The 21,201-nt window shown below is 44.0% G+C and overlaps 1 long non-coding RNA gene across 1 annotated transcript; it reads left to right on the top strand.

Annotated features, from left to right (window-relative positions):
- Positions 1-235: 235 nt before the first annotated feature.
- On the top strand, positions 236-8,365 carry LOC102552793 (uncharacterized). Its single transcript, XR_015641335.1, has 3 exons — positions 236-732; positions 6,808-6,982; positions 7,942-8,365. It is a non-coding gene; the product is annotated as an uncharacterized LOC102552793 (long non-coding RNA).
- The last annotated feature ends 12,836 nt before the right edge of the window (positions 8,366-21,201 follow it).

The following is a 21,201-nucleotide window of genomic DNA, read 5'->3' as shown; positions in this document are numbered from 1 at the left end:
ATAGAGGTGGTGTAGCTCTCAGGGGACCAGTATCCTGGCAGTCAGGAGCCAAGGAATACCACAAAGTCAGACTGTGCAACAAACCTCATCACGTGGGAGATTTATTGGGAGAGACCCAAGAGGGTAGCTGCATCTGCCTGGGCTAGAAGCAGAAGTAAAACGGTTTCATATAGAACCTCGGGAGGGGGCGGGATCTCCAGGATAAAGATTTCAAGGGATGGGATTGGTGGGATTTCAAGCTCAAGGGATTGGTGAGTTTTTGAGTTCAGGGATTGGTGGGATTTTGAGCTCAGGGATTGGTGGGTTTTTTAAGCTTGGCGATTGCTGTGTGTTTTGAGCCCAGGGATTAAAGGAGTTTAGTAGGTTTTCAAACCTGGAAGTGGACTTAGACCTTTCACCCTTTCTCAGCACCTTGGCCACACCAGTCAAAAGGAAGACTGGGACATACAGGTTTACCTCAGAGCCTCATGCCCGTGCTTTAATGGCTCAATGTCGAAGAGGAGGAGAAAGTGGACTGAAGATAAACTGTAGCCTCTCCTGTGTTGAGCACGGACAGACGGCCCTGGGGGAGCGCAGGAAGAGACTCCTGGAAAGGCTTGACTGGAAAATTGATTCCCATCAGCAAGCATCCCTTCACCACCCAGGTTTCTCAACTGCACCTAAATTGCAAGCGATTCAAAGCGAGTACAAAGGGGCCGTTGCTGCTGCCAAATTGGCTTATCCTTGGGAAATGTAAGGCATTTGCAGAACTTCTTTATTAACTGATATGAGTAAAAGTTTCCCACTTTCCTTATCCATCAGGCAGAAATACCCTAACTGCAAAATGACTAAGTGTTTTTGGTAGCAAATCTCAGGTGACACCTTCAAGGAAATACCAAGGGGGGCACGTCTTACAGTATTACAAGTTCTTGGGGGCAACCTTGGACACTTCAAAGATCTGCCCAATGTTTGTTTTCAGTCTATGGATAGTTCCCAGAGATCACTCAATCAGAAGCCAGTTGACTGGGCCCAAATTTTCATCCCTCAAATTTTCATGCTATTTTCCCAAACCATGCCTGGTCAGACCGAGCCAGCTGCCTGACAATCACAAACACGGGCGATTAGAAGAATTGATTCCTGGCCCAGAGCAAGATATTGCAATTTTGTGTTGGAATCTATATTTTTTTTTTCAAAATCGGTTTTTAACTGCCACTTTGCCCAAGCTAGCTTTCAATTCACTATGTAGCTGAAGAGGGTGACCTTGAACTTTTGATCTCCTGCTTCCACCTTCTAAAGTCTGGGGTTACAGAGTTGCACGAGAACATCTTGTTCATAGGGGTCAAATTCAGGATTGGTCATGCTAGTCAAGAACTCATAAGAGTAAGTCCTTCAAATATGGTTTCAATACGTGCAAGCCCTGAATAAGACAGGCAAGGAGATATTAGCCCATGTGGAAATAATTATATTAATAAATCAACACGTATAGGCAGACTAATGAATATACTATTCAGAAATATTTTGCGCCAACACTATTAAAACACTTTGCTATCTATGTTATGTCAGAAATCCTTTAAATTCCTCTTATTAAATTACTAGCACATCACCCTTATTAAGCATAAAAATGAATCTATGTGGTTACATTTTATTTTATTTAAGAATAAAAAGGAAACCTTACAAGACTACGTTAGTCATTGGCTCAGTGTTAGGGCTCATGATTACAGATAATGGATGTACTATTAAGATGGTCAGAGAAGAATGAAGTTTGTAAGGGCTTGTATCTGTTCCTATTTAACCAGGAAAATAAAGTGTGTGTGTGTGTGTGTGTGTGTGTGTGTGTGTGTGTACTGTATGCCTGTGTGTGTGTGTGTACTGTATGCCTGTGTGTGTGTACTGTATGCCTGTGTGTGTGTGTACTGTATGCCTATGTGTGTGTGTGTGTGTGTGTGTACTGTATGCCTGTGTGTGTGTGTGTACTGTATGCCTCTGTGTGTGTGTACTGTATGCCTGTGTGTGTATGTGTGTGTGTGTACTGTATGCCTGTGTGTGTGTGTGTACTGTATGCCTGTGTGTGTGTGTGTACTGTATGCCTGTGTGTGTGTGTGTGTACTGTATGCCTCTGTGTGTGTGTGTGTACTGTATGCCTGTGTGTATGTGTGTGTGTGTGTGTGTACTGTATGCCTGTGTGTATGTGTGTGTGTGTGTGTACTGTATGCCTCTGTGTGTGTGTGTGTACTGTATGCCTGTGTGTGTATGTGTGTGTGTGTACTGTATGCCTGTGTGTGTGTATGTACTGTATGCCTGTGTGTGTGTGTGTGTACTGTATGCCTGTGTGTGTATGTATGTGTGTGTGTACTGTATGCCTGTGTGTGTGTGTGTGTACTGTATGCCTGTGTGTGTATGTGTGTGTGTGTGTGTACTGTATGCCTGTGTGTGTGTATGTACTGTATGCCTGTGTGTGTGTGTGTGTACTGTATGCCTGTGTGTGTGTGTGTACTGTATGCCTGTGTGTGTGTGTGTACTGTATGCCTGTGTGTGTGTGTACTGTATGCCTGTGTGTATGTGTGTGTGTGTACTGTATGCCTGTGTGTGTGTGTGTGTGTACTGTATGCCTCTGTGTGTGTGTGTGTGTGTACTGTATGCCTGTGTGTGTATGTGTGTGTGTGTGTGTGTGTGTGTACTGTATGCCTGTGTACCCACAGTGAGGTACAGGCATGTAGATGTACATGCGTGTGGATGTCAAAGAGCAACCTCAATGCTATTCCTTCAGTGTTGTCATCTTGTTTTCTGAGACAAGGTCTCTCAGTATCCTGAAACTCACCAAGCAGGCTAGGCTGTCTGGCCAGTGAGTCTCAGGTATCCGTCTATCTCCACCTCCCCAGCTCTGGGAGTACAAGGCACACACTACCTTGCATGTTTTTGTTTGTTTTGGTTTGTTTGGGGATGTGGAAGTCAGTTCTTTTGCTTGTTTGGTAAGTTCTGTGTGGGACCGTGAAAGGCACCCTGGTTCCCAGTTGAGGAGACTAGAAACCCCAATGACCCTGAAGGGACAGTAGGTGTTTCCACATGAGTCCCAGGCACCAGGTCCCCATCACTAGCCACAGCCCTCCACAGATTTGTGGCATCAGTTATGTAAGGACAATGCCCCAAGCCCCTCCAGAGGTAGAGGATGTGACCCATGGTCATGGTCGAGTAGGCTCATGGCAGATCTCCATTACAATGAGGTACCTAAAGGCCTGGAGGCTTAGCCAACGAATTTCTCTTCCCAGACACTCCTCCCTGCAAAGGGTATTTAATCTTAGGCCCACCCTGAGAAATGGGGTATGGTTCTTTACACATCCACATTCCGCCATGACAATAAATGTCTTAAAATGATGGACTGCCTCTTTTCACCAGGATCCCCCATGAGGAGCCACAGAAAAGGCCTTCACCTATAGAGCCTCAGTCTAATCTAAGGGAAAGGTAAAAGGCCTCCCTGCGCTCCCAGCCCTGGCCACCACCACCAAGCCAAACCAAACCGGCCACTGTCAAGCCAAGAGCTATCCCCTCAGAACCAGCCATAGTTTCCCCCCTCCTTGGCCCCAGGCTACATCCAGCCCCACAGGCCCCCACTCCATTCTCAGCTCTTCCAACACCTGGATACCCAAGTCTGAGAACCAGATGGCCCAGCATCCATGGAGGCTCAGGGACCCCCAAGTCAGCTTCAACTGTGTCCTGCCCCTCAGACTGTGCTTCCCAACCCCTGGGGCAGTGTCCCAAGGCTTCCCTACAGCCTGACACCTGTCTGGTGACAGCATGGGGCAAGTGCAGTCAACTTCGGATCCCTCCTACAGTGCCCGGTTCCCTGAGGCAGAGCAGACTCTAGGCCCAATGACCTTAAACAAAGGGGATTTCTGAATGCCTGCAAGGAAATGTTTCAAAGAATGGTGAAGGAGTTGATAAGCCATGGACCTGCTAACCCAGAGAAGTGTGACAGCGGGCAGCCAGCCCACCTGGGGGGAGCTGGGACACCCTGTGCCTGCTAGGGGCTGAGTCAAATAGAGAGGAAGATGGTGCTGGAGGTCTCCTTCAGACTCTAAAGGAGGAAAGTACCACCCTGGGACCCCTCTTCCCAACATGCCAACACATCACTAATGGTCTGAAACGCGTGTCAACTCAATGTCTAAAGGAACCACTACAGATCTCAACGCCTTCCAGAAAAGGACATTGGTGATTAGAAGCATAGAGAGAAATGGACAGAGGTTAATAGTAAAGTGTATTGGCAAAGTTGAATCACAGGACAGAGAGAGCTCAGGATTTTTGTTGATGCTGTTGTTGCTGTTGTTGTTGTTGTTGTTGCTTTAAATTAGACTCAGAAATGGAAAAACACACAAAGGAAATGCAATACACATGGCAAAGGTATAACATCTATCAAAAACCATTCTGTTCTTGCGTAAGAACCTCCCTCATTGAAAACAAACTTCGTAAGCATAATGAAGTTCTCTCCCACCAGTGTCAACATTACTCTCCTGATTAGTCTGTTAGAGGGAAATCGAATAGACAAGGATCTAATTTATAGAGCTTAAACTTCTTCTTCTTTGCTGGCTTGGTGGCTGAAGAATGAAGACCTGAGTTCAGATCTTCACAATCCACGTAAGAGCCGAGAACAGAGAGCAGCACAGTTGAGGGAGGGGCAGGACGGTGGACATTGGTGGTCATTGGTGGTCATTGGTGGTCATTGGCCAGTCAGCCTCAATGAGCCTTAGGCCTCAATGAGACACTGCCTCAGGGGAGGAGGGCAGAAACTACTCCACAACACGTGATTGCTCCACACGAGCGCCCGTGGACACACACACACACACATACACACACATACATACACACACACATACATACACACACACTCATACACACACATACATACACACACTCATACACACTCATACACACACATACACACACACTCATACATACATACACACTCATACACACACACACACACAGCCACTAAGGAAAAGAAAGGGGTGTGGTTCAACAGACACAATCAAGAACGCAGAAAGTATATGTGAGGGCCAGGGAGAATTAGCCCCCAAGATTTAAATTTAATAAAACTGTCTAAAGCCCTAGTTTGTAGAGTTGGAAAAATGGCTCAGCGGTTGTGAACACTTGTCGCTCTTCCAGGGGACAGGAGTTTGATTCCCAGCACCCACCTAGCAGCTCACAACATCAGTAACTCCAGCTCCAGAGGACCCAATGCCCTCTTCTGACATCCACAGACACCCGCCAGCCATGTGCTTTCCAGGCATACATACGGACAAAGCACCCATACACATAAAATAAATGAATCTTTTTAAACAACCCCTTTCTCAGCTGAATTTCATCATTGCCTCCTGTTAAGAGGCTGATTTTATCCCTCCACCCCTATTTCTAAAAAGCCTGTTTCAAGAGTTAATCTGTGCCGCCTTACTATTGCATGCTGGGAAGAAGTGGTTTTCAGCTTTAGTTTCATGGATCCCCCAAGTAAGGAGAAATTGTGCCACAACGCCTGTGTCAGTGAATTTGACCTAGCAGCTTCGTGACCGCCTGAGGCAGATATATGTTTTGAACTAATAATTTAGATGGGACGCTTGGGAAGATAGATGTGGTCTGCATTTGACAGGAACAAAAATCTTTGATAGCCAGATACTAGAATTTTCCATGGAAATTGAATGTGATTTGTATTTCCCTGTGGAGACATGATCAATCTTGTCAATATTTTTAATGGTCCACTTGGTTGAAAGCACAGAAGTCCCCTCACCCTGAGGCCGTTCGCTCTCCTCTGGTGTCAGAATTTAGCATGTTAGAGAAGGGATCATGAGGGGGGTAAGATAAAAGGCGATAATATGAAGAGTTTTCCCCCAATACATTCTCAGACATGTTTGGGGAAAAGGATTCATGAACATCAAGTTCAGACTCTGGAAAGTGACTTTTAATCCTGCTTTCCCATGGGCTGTTAAAGCCTGCTCTGAACTCAGAACATGCTCGCTTGGGAAACGGTAAATCAAGACATCTCTGAGTAAATTATCTAGCTGCACAGACACAGAAAGAAAGGTGCTCTGGTCTCCTTTCTGGTGCGGGGTTACTGCCTGAAAGTAATTTAAGGGCAGAAGGGGTTGGTTTGGCTGACAGTTCCAGGTCAGTCTGTCATCAAGAAAAGTCAAAGCAGGAAGCTGAAATAGAAACTGGAGGAACACTGCTTACTGGTTTGACCACACTTACATTTAACCATCTGCCCAGAAAATTCTTCAACTGAGGGTCTGCTCTCTGGTGACTCTAGGCTGTGTAAACTTGAATATTAAAACCAGACATGTGGGGCTAGGGGAGAGAGGTTGGGGTTGGCGGGCGGGGGGGGGGGGGGACAGGAAGGGAGCAACATTTGGAATGTAAATAAATAAAATAATTAAAATTAATTTTAAAAAGAAAGGGAAACTGCCACTTAAGCTGAGCTGATAATACACTTTTGAATATTTTTTACATTACTTAAGCTTTGTCCAGTATTGGTGCATTTGGACCAAAAGATAAAAAAGAAAGTCAGGATGGTATTTGTTTCAAATGTCCCACTGACAGTGTCTGCATCAGACTTAACATTGCCTATTAATCAAAGTGTGATCATTTTAAAAAGCAAACAAATACGGGGGTTGGCCTTTATTTTGCTAAGATGTTGCTCTAAGTAACAACTAATGCCTTTGGGGATGTCCATATTTTCTCACACCTGTGGCCTGAGTAAAACCACATTTTAGTGAACGCCTGTGGGAAAATAACATTTCTAGGACCGGGTGTGGAATCACCGATCCTCTCCTTGCTTCTATGTAGATGCAGAGAAGTGTTGGAGAGTTTTAGAACATCCGTACTGAGTGATCAGTTCGTAAACTTTCAAGTAGCCATCATTTGTTACATTTAGACATTAACTTTCAAGCGCCATTTTTCATCCGGAATCAAAGAGGATCACAACGTACTCCACTGTGGGCAGCTAGAGTCATGAAGACAGGTCAGTAAATACTTTCTAGATTCCACACGTATAATTCCAGCTCTTCATGTTTCTTTTATATCCCATTGTAAGTCTTCCCTGCTTTCCAGCTTGCACTGAGACAGCCCAGTTTCTAGTCAGTAACTGATGGGTCTGTGTGATTTAGAAAGAGCTGTGACCAAGAACTGTCAGAGCCAATTTCCGAGTCGTACTGGGAACTGGAAACTAGCCAGGGATTTGGAAGACATTTATCGGTAGGGTTTCGTTAGAGTTTACTTGGATATGCAAGCAGCTACCGAGCACCAGCTGTATACTGAGCATTGGCAATAGCAAATACAGCAGCAGTATCTTCTGTACTGAGCTGTTTCCTCTGCAGTGAGGCTTGAGTTTAATGCAGTCAATGTTATGTCGTGCTCACACTACACCTGTGAGACGGTAATCAATTTTGCATCCTTTATATACAGAAGATAAGAAGGAGGATTGGATTATAATTAAGTTTCCAAAGTACATACATGTTTCTTTAAAAAAAAAGACGTTTGTGTGTGTGTTTGTGTGTGTGTGTGTGTGTGTGTGTGTGTACCCCAGTGTATGTGCATCAACTGCATTCAGGTGCCCATTATCTGAGCCCCTGGAAATGGAATTATAGACAGGTGTGAACCAGCCGATGTGGATTCTGGGAACCAAACTTAGGTCCTCTGCAAGAGCAGTAACTGCCCTTAGCTGCTGAGCTCTCTCTCCACACATAGTGTGTTCTTCTTGGTCCTGTTAGCTTTGCTTTAAAAACCAACCTAGTTTTTTTCAATTAAGAACATTTTAATGTTCTGTGTCATATTAATCACCCTAATGTCATTAATTGTAATCTTATTTAAAATTGTGTGTGTGTGTGTTCGTTCATATGGTGTGCGCGCGCAGGTTTGAGTGCAAATGTGTGTGAAGGCCAGAGAACAACTAGTGTGCTTCTTATTTGTTCTCCACTGTAGTGAGCCATATTGGATTTGGGCCTGGCCGCTTTGTGACTGCATAGCTCAAGGTGGCTACGTGACTCTGGGCTGCATGGCCACAGAGGTTCAACCTTGAAATGACTGCCATACAGACATGAGATTGTTGAACTAAAGCCTCTCCCAGGAAGACCCTGGGAGCAATGACAGGATGTTTCAGCCTGAGCAAAACACCGATGTCCCTGAGCAGATTCCTGAGAAGGGTTCGACCTTTTCAAAGAACATGTCCCCGGAAGACTGTTGCCTCTTTGTTATAGGAGGATATCTTGCAGTGTAGTGATTCACCTTATATCCTTGGGCACTTCCCAAACTCCCCCACCCTAAGGTTCAGTTCCCGCTTCTATTCCTGCCTCAGAGCTTTAAATGCTGTACATTTCTCTCAATAAACGAGACCTTGACAACAGAATCTTGCTTGGTCTCCTTCTTCTCTTCACCCTCATTTGGCCCACAGGTAGAAAGCCTCTTCGGGACCCTGAATAACTGGGTCCCCGCTGGCGGGGACACTCCACCTTATAATTTTCAGACAGTGCCTCTTATTGAACCCAGAATTCACCAATTTTGCTAAACCAGCTGACCACCAATTCCCAGGAATCCTCCTGTCTCTGCCTCCCCAGTGCTGTGATTACAGGCACATGTTGTGGAACCCAGCATTTTGTGTGGGTTGCTAGGATTCGAACTCGGGTCCTCGAACTTGTGCAGCAGGAACCTTATCGACTCCTCAGCACTATTTAAAAAAAAAACTTAAGTATCATATTTAAAAATTATAAGCGTTAGAACTTTTTATCTCATTTATATTTAAAATATGATTAAATAGTTTTAAAACTGAAGTCAAGAATAAGGTGACTAAGGTGTGGTGCCCGTGTTTTCTTTTAAGGAATCTTCACTTTACTCAGTTTATGAAGCATTAAAGAGCGTGCTTGCTACAATTTGAACGTTTAGCATCCCCAAAGTACTCAAGCTGAAGTGTAATTGGCTTGGTCTAAGGCTACCGCTCAGCAAAATAGTACTTGTCAATCACACATGAGACCCTGGGTTTTATTCCCAGCGCTGCACAAAAGATGGGCAGAACTTTAAAAGAAGTGTTTAGGCTGTAAGGAGTCATGTCATTGTAAAGGACTGTCAGTGGCTGGGGAGGGGACCTGGTGGATCAAGTGCTGGAATTACAATAAGTACACAGAACACACACACACACACACACACACACACACCAGTGGATACGAGCACGAAGACCTGAAGTTAGGTCCCCAGTGTCCACCTATAGACATAAAGCTGGACAGAGCAGCACTGAGTGCTATGACCCTGTCATTAGGGAGGCGGGGACGTGAGAGACCTCGAGGCTTGCAGTAGGCAATACAGCCCAATGGTGAGCCCTAGGTTCTGTGAGAGACTCTGCCTCAAACAGTAACAAGGAGAGCAAATACACGGAAGATGGCAACACACAAGCATTCACACCCGCACATGCGTGAGCATGCATAAACAACACAACTGCACACGCAAGGCAAGAGGGGCGGTCTCCTCCTCCTGGGTCCTTTCTCCCTCCCTCCCTTCCTTCCTCCCTCCCACTTGCCATGTTAGATAATGCAACAGCTAAGATACCAGCAACCGGATATGTTAGATAATGTATCAGCAGATACCAGCAATGAGATTTTCTACATCCCCACTTCCCCCCAACGATACCAAAGTAACTTCGTTGGACTGTAAATTACTTAGTGTCTGTTAAAGCAGCATCATATGGACTAAGATATTTTGGTAGCTCTAAGAAGATGAAAGCCGGGTGGATCAAAGCCTGAAGGAAACATGTCATAAGAGTTTTCCTCCCTCCAGATTGTAAAGGTCTATTTGGAGCATTTTTCTTCACTGCCCCAAAGTGCTGGAATCATAATTAGTGGGGAAAAACATGCACGCAAGTGTGCACAGACACGTGCATGCACTTGTGTACACACGTGAAACACACAACAAGCTGCGATGAGACACCTTGGGTAAAAATTGAATTTTTTTTCTATTGTGGGAATTTCAGTAGAGACTCCCATAGCCAATTTTGGGTCTTGGGTGTCCTTGAGAGTGGTAGATGAAAGGGTCATTAAAACACACTTCACGCTCGGATCCAGTGACTCGAAAGAGAAAGGTCTAGAAGCTGGAGAGGCAGAAGACTCGCTTCAAATCTCTGTCTCTTATATCAGAACTGTACGTTCTATGTTGACATATGGAAAGCAGGCTGTATTTGCAGGCAGAGAGGTGCCAACAGCAGACAGAAAGTGTGCTACTGCCCTGAAGAAAACTCAACAACAGACTGAATCACTCTGAACAGGACAAGCAGAGCTAGCTCCCGCTCAGCCTACAGAGATCTCCAGAGACCGCTGTGCTCTGTTACAACTCCGATTGTGATCTAGCCCACCCACCCATCCCTAGACTTTCTATCCACGGTCCACCACACTCCCATCAAAAACTTAAAATAAAAATAAAAAACAACCACGGGTTCATTCTTCAACCCAGGAAAACCTTAACAGAAAACAGAGTCTCCTGTTGGCCGACGAAAGCCAATGAGCAGAAAGTGAACAGCTCATTTCTGTCTAACAGGTAGGAAGACACAGGGCAACAGGAATCTCTGAGAGGTGAATAAGCCCAGGGTGTAAATGCTACGGACTGAGATGGTCTAATGGTGGTGAAAACCCTCACATTATACTCTAATATCAATGGTTGAAAACATGAAGGGCAATGAACAATTGTAGTCTTACCTTTACCTCACTCACTATATTGCCAAAGGAAAACAACATCAAAATATTGCCTGAATGCCCATGTAGCCCCCTCACCAAATGGTTGCACGTGCTTGTAGCACATTCTCTATGAGTGAGCATAATACTGCGGTCGGCCGCTCACCCTTTAGCTCTACTTTTTTCTTTTATCTGTCATTGCCTTCGGACACAAATGAATGTGTGTGTGTGTGTATATATATACATATATATATATATATATATATTGTGTGTGTGTGTGTGAAAGAGATCGTGTGTGTGTTTGGGTGTGTGTATGTGTGTGTGTGTGTATGTGTATGTGTTATGTATATGTATGTGTGTGTATATGTGTATGTGTTATGTGTATGTATGTGTGTATGTGTGTGTATGTGTATGTGTGTGTGCGTGTATGTGTATATGTATGTGTGTACGTGTATGTGTGTATGTGTATGTATGTGTATGTGTTATGTATATGTATGTGTGTGTATATGTGTATGTGTTATGTGTATGTATGTGTGTATGTGTGTGTATGTGTATGTGTGTGCGTGTATGTGTATATGTATGTGTGTACGTGTATGTGTGTATGTGTATGTATGTGTATGTGTATGTGTGTGTATGTGTATGTGTATGTGTGTATGTGTGTATGTGTATGTGTGTGTGTGCATGTGCATGTGCGTGTATGTGTATGTGTGTATGTGTATGTGTGCGTGTATGTGTATGTGTATGTGTGTGTGTATGTGTATGTATGCACAGAGATTAACCTCAGAGTTACAGCTAAGGAGTCAAGTCATTCACTTTATTTTCTGAGGCAGAGTCTCTCATGAGGACTTCGGGCTCCCGGATTAAACTAGGTTTCCTGGAGAGCAAGGACACAAGCCTCTTGTCTCTGCTTCTCTCTTGGCACTAGGATTACAAAATGCACCATGGCGTTTGGCTCTTCTGTTCTGAGGCTCAAATTCAGGTCTCGGATACTCGCCCAGAAATCATGTCTCTGACTAAGCCATCTCTCCAGTCCCTTTTATTTTTTAGATTTTTTTTTTTTACTATTTACTGTCTGTCCCTTTGATGAAATAAAAATATCTTAGATATATTTTTACTAATCTATCCAATGCCCATTTCAAAACATATTCATATCAAAGCCTGACCTTTATAAAGGCTCACTCCATGTTCACTGACTGCATAACGGTCTCTCTCGTTTGTTTGTCCTACTCTATTGTAGATTCTTTAAACTGGAGAGCCACTTTTGATGTGTATCGATATCCCAGCACACAATGAGTATTTCATGAGGTAAAATGAATTGAGAATGAAAAAAGACCACAGTCTGTGTCCTTCAGATGTTGACCTGGAACTTCAGCTAGAACAGGCTAATCCTCTTGTTAGATATAAACCACCTCAGAAGAGGCCAGCCTCAGACATGAGGACTCTGACCTCGTTGGAAATTGATACAAAGCAGGCCCACTTCCTAATTCCATCTAAGCACAGGCAAAAATAATAATAAATATCTAGTACCCACCCCCCAGAACAGGTGAGAGGCAGCTGCTCTCACAGCAGAGACAGTGATCCCTGCCAGCCTCTCGTCCCTTGGATTACTTACTGGTTTGACAGTCTTCCTTTATCTAGGAAGAATTTATATCCTTGCACCATTTCCCAATTACAGCTTGAAGCCCATACAGTGTTATTGTTCCGTTTAAACCCTCCACAGTGTGTATTTTCCTCCACTGCAACAAATAATTAGCCTGTCCTTTCTACAAGAGTATTTTGAGTGGTCCTTGGCTGAAGACCATTGACAGAATAAATAATTTAATTAATGTGAGTATTTCATGAATTAGCTGCCTAAGGATCCCTAAGGTCTCTTGGATGTTTTAATTCCCTGAAGCCATTAGAAGAGAGATTCATCTCCTCATTGCTTCTCTATCAAAAGAGACAGATCCTCCTGCCTCCAGGCAGTTCCCAGGATACTTAGATCAACAGGATTTAGTCATTTAAAATAAACCCCATACATCAGGGACAAAGGTTGTAAAAACCTTGTGGGTAAGCTAAGTTATCAAACCAGCTGTGCTATACATATGTATGCATGTATATTTATTTATTCATGGCCATGAAATCATAGATTAAACAAGGCAAATTTTAGTTATATCTCTGACCCATAGCCAGATCTATTTGATAGATGATAATGATGATGTTGATAGATAGATAAGTGATAGATAGACAGACAGATAGATGATAGTAATGGATAGATAGATGGATAATAGATAGATGAGATAGATAGATAGATAGATAGATAGATAGATAGATGATAGACAGACAGACAGATGAATAGATGGATGGATGGTAGATCTAAATTTCAAGCTTCTTTAAAAACAAAATGGTATTACTGTGCGTTCCCTGCTACATAAGCCCAAAGAAATAACAATAGAGGGGGTGCAGAGAAGGAGGAAGGATTTGGATGCAAAGGATGCCAATCACGGATTGGAAAATGGTGAGAACAGATTTTATTCTGTCTACTGCACAGACAGGAGACCCAGTATAAGCAGCTTATCTTATGCAGAAGTGAGTGTGTTTGGAAGTCCAGATCCAATCATGGAGAAGAAAGATACTGGGGAACAGAAAGGAGGGAAGAAGAGGGAAGGGAATGGGAGAAAAGGAGAGAGAGAGAGAGAGAGAGAGAGAGAGAGAGAGAGAGAGAGAGAGAGAGAGAGAGAGATGGAAAGGGATCCAGTTATCTGGGGAGTAGAAATTTGCCCAAAGCAGGGAGAGTATTTCCCTCAGTTTCTCGGTCACGAGAGTCTGTCCACTGGTTTTTATGCCTCGAATAACAAATGTTTTCAACAGGTGTTAAAGTCTAAGACCCCAGGCGGAGCTGCTATTCAGGAGGTTCTGGAAAGTTTAGGAGGTAGGGCCTCGCCATAGCCATAGTCTTGCGTAGAAAGTACAACTCTACGAGAGGTCTTTTGAGGTGTTTTGCTTCTCCCTATCCTACTCCCTGTCAGCCATGAAGAGAAGAATCTCTTCCTCCACATAGTCCTGCCATTGTAATGTTCTGCCCAAGCCCCCAGAGCCATCAGAACCACACACCTTCTGAAAACTGAGAGAAAATAAATATTTCCTTCTTTAAATTATTTGTGAAAAAATACTTGATCACAATGATAACAAAACCAACACAGTGGCGTTTGCTCAGGTTAACCTCTACCCTCTCACGAGACTAGAAGACAGAATTCATGACTTTGGGTGTCGCCTAGAACACATATCAACTCTTTCTGGTGGCCTTGTTTCTAGGCGGAAGCTTACAGGGACTGCAGCCTTGATCCCAAGGGCACAGATAGAACTTAGAAACCATGCTGGTGTGTGAACACAGCATTGAGTGTGAGAGTAAGTGAATCAGAGTGGTTGTGCTAAAAGTTCACAGTCGTTGCAGGTCAAGGTCAAGGCCCAGAAGTGTTTGAGTAAGAGGAGCCCAAATCTGGTCCAGAAGTTTGGTCTTTATGAACGATAAGACATTTCTGGATTCAGTTTCTCCATGTACCTACCAAGTGACTTCTGCCAACCTGATATTCACTATAATAGACATCAACACTCTCTTTCCCTTCTCCCTGATCTCCTCTTCTCTGTGTAGCACACTTCAGCTTGAAGGTGTCTGATGTTACACCTACCCTGTGAGGGCCAGGGCACTGAGGAGGAATTTATATACCTCAACCAATCAAGGCAATCGGAATCTCTTATCCAGTATTCCAAGTCTCGGGGAGTCAGCACACACCATTGCCCCAGCCATGTGGATCTGCACTTTTGTAAGACGCCTGTGGGAGCTGAGCTACACTGGTTTGGGGAAGCATGTCTCCTACTCATCCATACAGGACAGACGTCTGTCAGAGGCTAAAGCAGATCTACAGACAAACGCTCTGGAGTGGAATCAGGTTTCTGATGGAGCAGTTCTGCCTTGCTCTGTGTCCGGCCCTAGAACACTCATTTGTGTAAAAGAGATACCAAGAAAACAAATAACCCAGTTTTAAAATGGGGGACAATCTAAACGGAGAATTCTTAATAGAGGAAACGCAAATGGCTAAGAAACACTTGAAATGCTCCACATCCTTAGCCGTCAGGGAAGTGCCAATCAAAACTACTTTGAGACTCCATTTTATACCTGTCAGAATGTCAACACCCATAACGCAAGTAAGAGATGATGCTGACAAGGGGAACACTCCTCCATTGTCCTCCATGGGACAGCAAATCTGTACAACCACTATGAAAATCAATATGGCGGTTCCTCAGGAAACTGGGAATTGATCTACCTCAAAACCCAGCTATACCGCTCTTGGACATATACCCGAAGGATACTTCATCCTACCACAGAGACACCTGCTCAAATATGTTCGTAGCAGCTTTATTTATAACGGACAGCGAGATGCCCCTCAACCAAAGAAGAAAGCATGACACATTTACATAATGGAGCGTTGCTCAGCTGTTAAAAAGACGACATCGTGAAATCTGCAGACAAATGGATGGAACTAGAAAAAAAAAAATCATCCTGAGTGAGGGAACTCAGACCAGAAAGACAAACATGGTAATGCACTCGCTTATAAGGGGATGTTAGCTGTGAAATAAAGGATAACTATGCTACAATCCACAGACCCGGAGAGGCTAAGTAGAAAGGAGGACTGTGGGGGCACGCATGGATCTCCCTGGGAAGGGGAAATGAACTTTGTGGGTGGACTGGGGACAGGTGGAAATGGGAACAGGAGGAATCCGGCCGAGGACGGGGAGGATGGAGAGAAAGAGTATGGGGAGAAATGAATGGAATGGGGGCATTTGGGGACTCATGTGGAAGCCTACTGCTGTAAAAACTGCCAGGATTCTATGAAGCCGATCCTAGTAAGGACTCCTAATACAGAGCCTGAACCGGCCGTTCTCCCTCAGCAGGGCAAGGCTTCCAATAGTGAGACTGAGACACCAACCCAACCACGAAGCCCTCGACTAACAATCTATCCTCCCTGCAAGATGTGCTGGGGCTCTGGAGGCACAGAAGTTATGGGAGTGGCCAACCAGTGACTGGTCTAATTTTAGATTTACGCCACCAGAGGGAGCCCAGGCCTGACGCTGCCTCGTTAGCCAGGAACAAGATGCTAAATAACCTAGAGAAAAAAATCATTAAGACGATTTCTAATCAATAAGATGATGTTCCGCTACATGCATAGATCAATACCTAGCCCAGTCCACCCCCACCCTAGCTGATGGGAGCACATACAGAGCCCAGAGCCAATCATTAGGTGGGGAGAGATCCCGAACGGGAGATCTCCACCCGGCCCCTCCCCTTGGAGCTCAGGGAACCCTGTGAAAGATTGGACAGAAGATCTGTTAGAGTCAGAGGCTCATAGAGGATCACTGAGGCTGAAGCAGCAATCATTGGGGCCTGCATGGGTCTGTGCTAGGTCGTCTGCCTATGTGTTAATGGTTATAACCTGTGGGACTCTTAACAGCAGGAGCAGGTTCTGACTCTCACCTGCTCTTGGGACCCTTTTCCTCCTATTGGGTTGCCTGACCCAGCCTTGATATGAGGGTCTGTGCCTATATCGTGCTATTCAGCGTTCGGTTTGTATCCTTGAGAGGCCTGCTCTTTTCTGGTGGGGAAAGAAAGGAAAAATGGATCTGGGTTGGGGAAGGGACTGGTAGGAGTAGAGGTAGGGGAAGCTGTGGTCAGGATGTATTTGTATTGAAAACAAAAAATTAATTAATTAATTTTATAAAATGAGTCTACTTTCCTGTCATTTGCGATGAAAGGCATCTAAACTTAAAAATAAAATGTGAATTTTATTAATTACTTAATGTATTTACTTAGAGAGTGTGCCTGTCATGGAAAGCATGTGGCAATCAGAGGACAGTTCTTGAGCACTCCATTTCCCTCCTGCCTCTGCCTCCCTAGGGACTGCAGGTTCACTGCCTCCCCTCCCAAGTTTCCAGGCACTCCTCTCAGCTGCGCCTTGGCATCCAGCTTTTGAACATAGAACTTGGGTTACAGAACTGCGGTCATGAGGCATTTTGCCTGTTGGGTCATTCTGCTGGCCCTGAAATGTAAGTTTTAATATCATCCTCTGTGGGGAGAGAAGCCAGTGCAAACACAGTCAGAGGGACAGCAGTCAGAAATGACCAATGCTTAATGCTTTCATATTTCACATAAAAGAAGAAATTCCTTTCTAAGCAGATGACCCCATGGGAAGATGGTAAGGGGCAGGGGCATGAGACATCTTTGTGTTGAGTGAAACGTTCTCCTGGATACCTTTTATTATTCCCAGCAGTAATTGTTTGCCCCTTAGGATGCGTTAAAATGAAATTAGTTAGTGAATAATGACCCCTTCTTAATTCACACAGCATAATGATGTCAATTTATTTGAAGAGCTGGCTTAGATCATTCTGCCAAGCCAGGTATAAGCACACAGACACAACAGTGTCTTTCAGAACCCTCTGCCCTCTGCACACACATCCATTATCTCCTAATTAGACAACAAAGGGTCTCTGGAAAAGCCCCAGGTAGACATTACTAAACATTTTGCCAGTATTCATTAGATTAATGTAACTTGTTATACAGCCTTCCACCATGACTGGGGACTGGTCTATAAATCCCTTTGTAAACTGCCTTAAGTCCAACCAGTTCAATCCTGGGCGATAGACCAGGTCACTTTACGTGAGATTTACATAAGAGTAGTTTCCTTTTCCTCTCGGTCCTGAAAGTCTAAAAGGAGAATGGATGACTCATGACTCCTGGGAATTGAGTTTCTGAGACAGCAGGAGATCCATTTTCAGCCACAGAGTAAGGAACACTTAGCCTGGCACCAGATATACATAATACAGATCACGGGTGTGTGTGTGTGCGTGTGATATCTAGGAAAAAACTTTCTTGAAGAGTAAAACAGGGGCTGGAGAGATGGCTCAGGGGTTAAGAGCACTCACAGTTCTTCCAGAGGTCCTGAGTTCAATCCCCAGCAACCACATGGTGGTTCACAACCATCTATAGTAAGATCTGATGCCCTCTTCTGGTGTATCTGAAGACAGCTACAGTGTACTCATATACATAAAATAAATAAACCTTTAAAAAAAATAAAAAATAAAAAAAATTTAAAAAAAAGAGTAAAACAGATGAATGGGAACTGTGCGTGCCAAAAAGAAAAAAAGGATGAAAGTATTTGACTGTGTATCTGTGTGTCTGTTTGTACACATTCATGCAGAAAGTGCACACATGTGAAGGTCAGAGAACAATCTTGGGTCCTTGCCCAATATCTACCCCACAATAACTGGGACAACAGCCTTTGGAGATTTTCCTGCCTGTCTCCATGTTGCTATAGGTGTTGGGGTTTAAGTCTCAGCTTGCATCTGGACAGACCACACAAAGCCAACATGGTTCCACATGGAGAGGTTTAATGAGAGAAGAGTAGAAGAGGGGAGAAGTAAAGGCCGGCCATGAGCATGTGGTGGGAAGAGGGGAGGGGAATGGGGAGAGAAGGGACAAAGGGGAAGAGGGCAAGAGAACAGAAAAGAGAAGAGAGAGAGTGAGAGGGCAAGCAGCTCCTTATATAGTGCCAGGTACAGCTGGCTGTTGCCAGGTAACTGTGGGGCGGAGCAGACCTGGTTGTTGCCAGGTAACTGTAGGGGTGGAGCTTAGACAGAATACCAACAATAGGAACAGTAGGGTTACAGGTACAGGTCACCAAGCCCAGTTTTACATGGCTCCCGGGGATTCAAACTCAGGTCCCCATTCACGTCTGTGCAACAAGCACTTTACCCACCGAGCCATCTCCCTAGCCCTATTTAATCCTTTCAAGACTCATTTTCCCATTCTGTGAAACAGAGACAAGAATTGAACCCCACGCATAATTCATGAATAGTCATCGCCAACCCAAGTGCTCAGCCCAGTGCACACAAATGCTCAACAAATGTTAGCATATGGTTCTGTGAAAAGGATTGGGGGAATCTGTTAGAAAAATGAACATTCACGTAAATAACCGTATTCTTTCATTTATCCTTACTGGAGCCTTAGCACTGCTAAAAAGGCAACATTACTACAAATTTAGTTAAAGATCTATAGTTGGCTTTTGTTTGAGATTCCCGAATTAGAACAGACAACATTCTATAAAAACAGAATGTAAACTCCACCAGCAACTGCTTTGTAATGTGGAGACTAAGGGACAGGAAGAGCTAACTGGATAGCATCCATTATGGGTTTTGGTAAAGGTTAAAAAAGAGGAGACTTGGGGCTGGAGAGATGGCTCAGTGGTTAAGAGCATTGGCTGTTCTTTAAGATGCCTTGTATTAAATTCCTATCACCCGCATGGTAGCTCACAACTATCTGTAATGGGATTTGATTCCCTCTTCTGGTGTCTATGAAGAAACACTCATATATATATATATATATATATATATATATATATATATATATATATATATAATTTTTTTAAAGGAGAGGGGAAAAGAGAGAAGACTCCTGTGACTCTGACTCTAATGAACAGAAATCTGTTTGAGGAAATCTCACCTATTTGTGGATCTGCCCACATCTGTAAAGTTACGCAGCATTGGCATAGGTGACTCCATTTTGTTTGTATGATCTTTTGGGGCTACAGTGAAGGAGTTAAGTCAGAGCACAATTACATCATAGCACCATTTCAAGATAAGGACTCAGGATATTTTGGGAGTCTTAATTCTGGTATTAGCTCTCTCTCTCTCTCTCTCTCTCTCTCTCTCTCTGTCTCTGTCTCTGTGTGTGTGTGCGTGTGTGTGTGTGTGTGTGTGTGTGAGCATGCGTGTGTGTACACATGTGTGTATGAGTTGGTATGCAAGCATGTATGCACACGTGCAGAGCATGTAGAGGCCAGAGATCAACTTTGGGCATCTTTCCTAGGTATCCATCTATCTCGTCCTTTGAGACAGGGTCTCTCGTCGACCTAGAACTCACCAATTAGGCTAGGTTGGCTCACCAATGAACCCCAGGGATCCTCCTGTCTTTGCCTCCCAAGCACTAGGATTACAACTGTATGACATCATGGCCAGTTTCTTTATGCGGGCTTTGGGGATCACACTCAGACCCTCATGCTTGTCTGACAGGCACTTTACCAGATGAGCTGTCTCTCTAGCCCTAGGATAGTTCTCTTAATGTGAAGGCTTGATTAGGAATGAGAAAAGGTAAAGAAGAAATCATCTGGGACTCGCAGGTCCAGGAACATGTACATTTCCAGGCAAGGGTGTTATGGTTAACTGCTGTTTCACAGTGGAGAATTGGTGTGCCTTTGAAGTCTTGACATGAACAAGAAGGTTATTTGAACATCTGAATGTTTTATTTCCCAGGCAAGAGGTCCCCAATATAACAAAATCTCATTGATGAGCCCACGAAATAATGAAAATACCCTGAGGTGTGCATTCCTAGGCTCAGTATAGAGTAGAGGTTCATCCAATAAACATCTTCACAGAGAACTTTCTAGTGCCAATGTCAGCAGTGAATCTCTATTGCCAATGCTATTTTGTAGTCAGTTCTGTGAGACCCTGTATTCGTCGAGTACTTGCCCATCTAATCGTGCAAGAAAATGAACCAGGAAGAACAAAAGGGAGGCTCGCATTGAAATCTCTCTTCAGAGAATCCATGTTTGCAAACTCAAGAACCAAGCCACTCCTGTGAAGAGTAGGGGATTATGCCATGGAGTTGTCAGTCACTTGGGGTGACTCTTGTTTTTATTTGGGGCACACTGCTAAAACACCTTTTTAGAGAATAAGTAAAAAATGTTAAAGAGAGCATGGTGATGATTGTTTCCCTTTATCAACCACTGGATTCCGCTGTGTTTCTTAGCAATTAACAACCTCCTAGTTCAGGTCATATTCTGCAGATGTGTGCACACCCCATCACCAATACTTCAACTCACCCCTCTCTTCCTAAGCACCCCTTACAGTGCAAGATGCCATCTGCACATGAACCCATCTGTGGTGAGCAGGAAGCCTTGTTACCTTGACTTTAACCATGCCAAATTCTTAGTTATTTTTAATAGATAACCATAGTATGGAAAGTATGAAGTAGATATGAGTTTCCTGCCTCCTCACAAGACAACCATATGTTTATCATAATAAAACCAAGACACAGCTCGAACATTGTCACATTTGGAGACCTTTATACGTCACTAGGGAACAGATGGGGAAGATTCTGAAAGATCAGTAGAGATTCAATTCGATGACCTTTTAAAAGATCTGGTCTGGCACAAGAGATTGGAGGAGCCCACGGGATTTCAGACACAAGATTCACTTACTAAACACTTGCCATTGGCCCACTAGAATGCCCCAGACTTCCGTCTAGACAGAGGCCATCCATAATAGGGGTGTATTTGGTCCCATAAATGAAAGTAAAGTCTACAAAACATTTTAGGCCATTCAATGCCTTGAATATTGCTGAATTCACTTCTAAAACCCAAGCCCAATACTCACATCAATTTGTGAGCCCCTACCTTTACAGATTAAAATGCTTCCTTAACTGTGACCTATGCTGATTAGT

Source organism: Rattus norvegicus, chromosome 17 (genome assembly GCF_021556685.1).
Source record: "Rattus norvegicus strain SHRSP/BbbUtx chromosome 17, alternate assembly SHRSP_T2T, whole genome shotgun sequence".
Classification (NCBI taxonomy): Eukaryota; Metazoa; Chordata; class Mammalia; order Rodentia; family Muridae; genus Rattus; species Rattus norvegicus.
The sequence above is the reverse complement of the archived record's forward strand: the minus strand, read 5'-3'. Positions and strand labels throughout refer to the sequence as shown.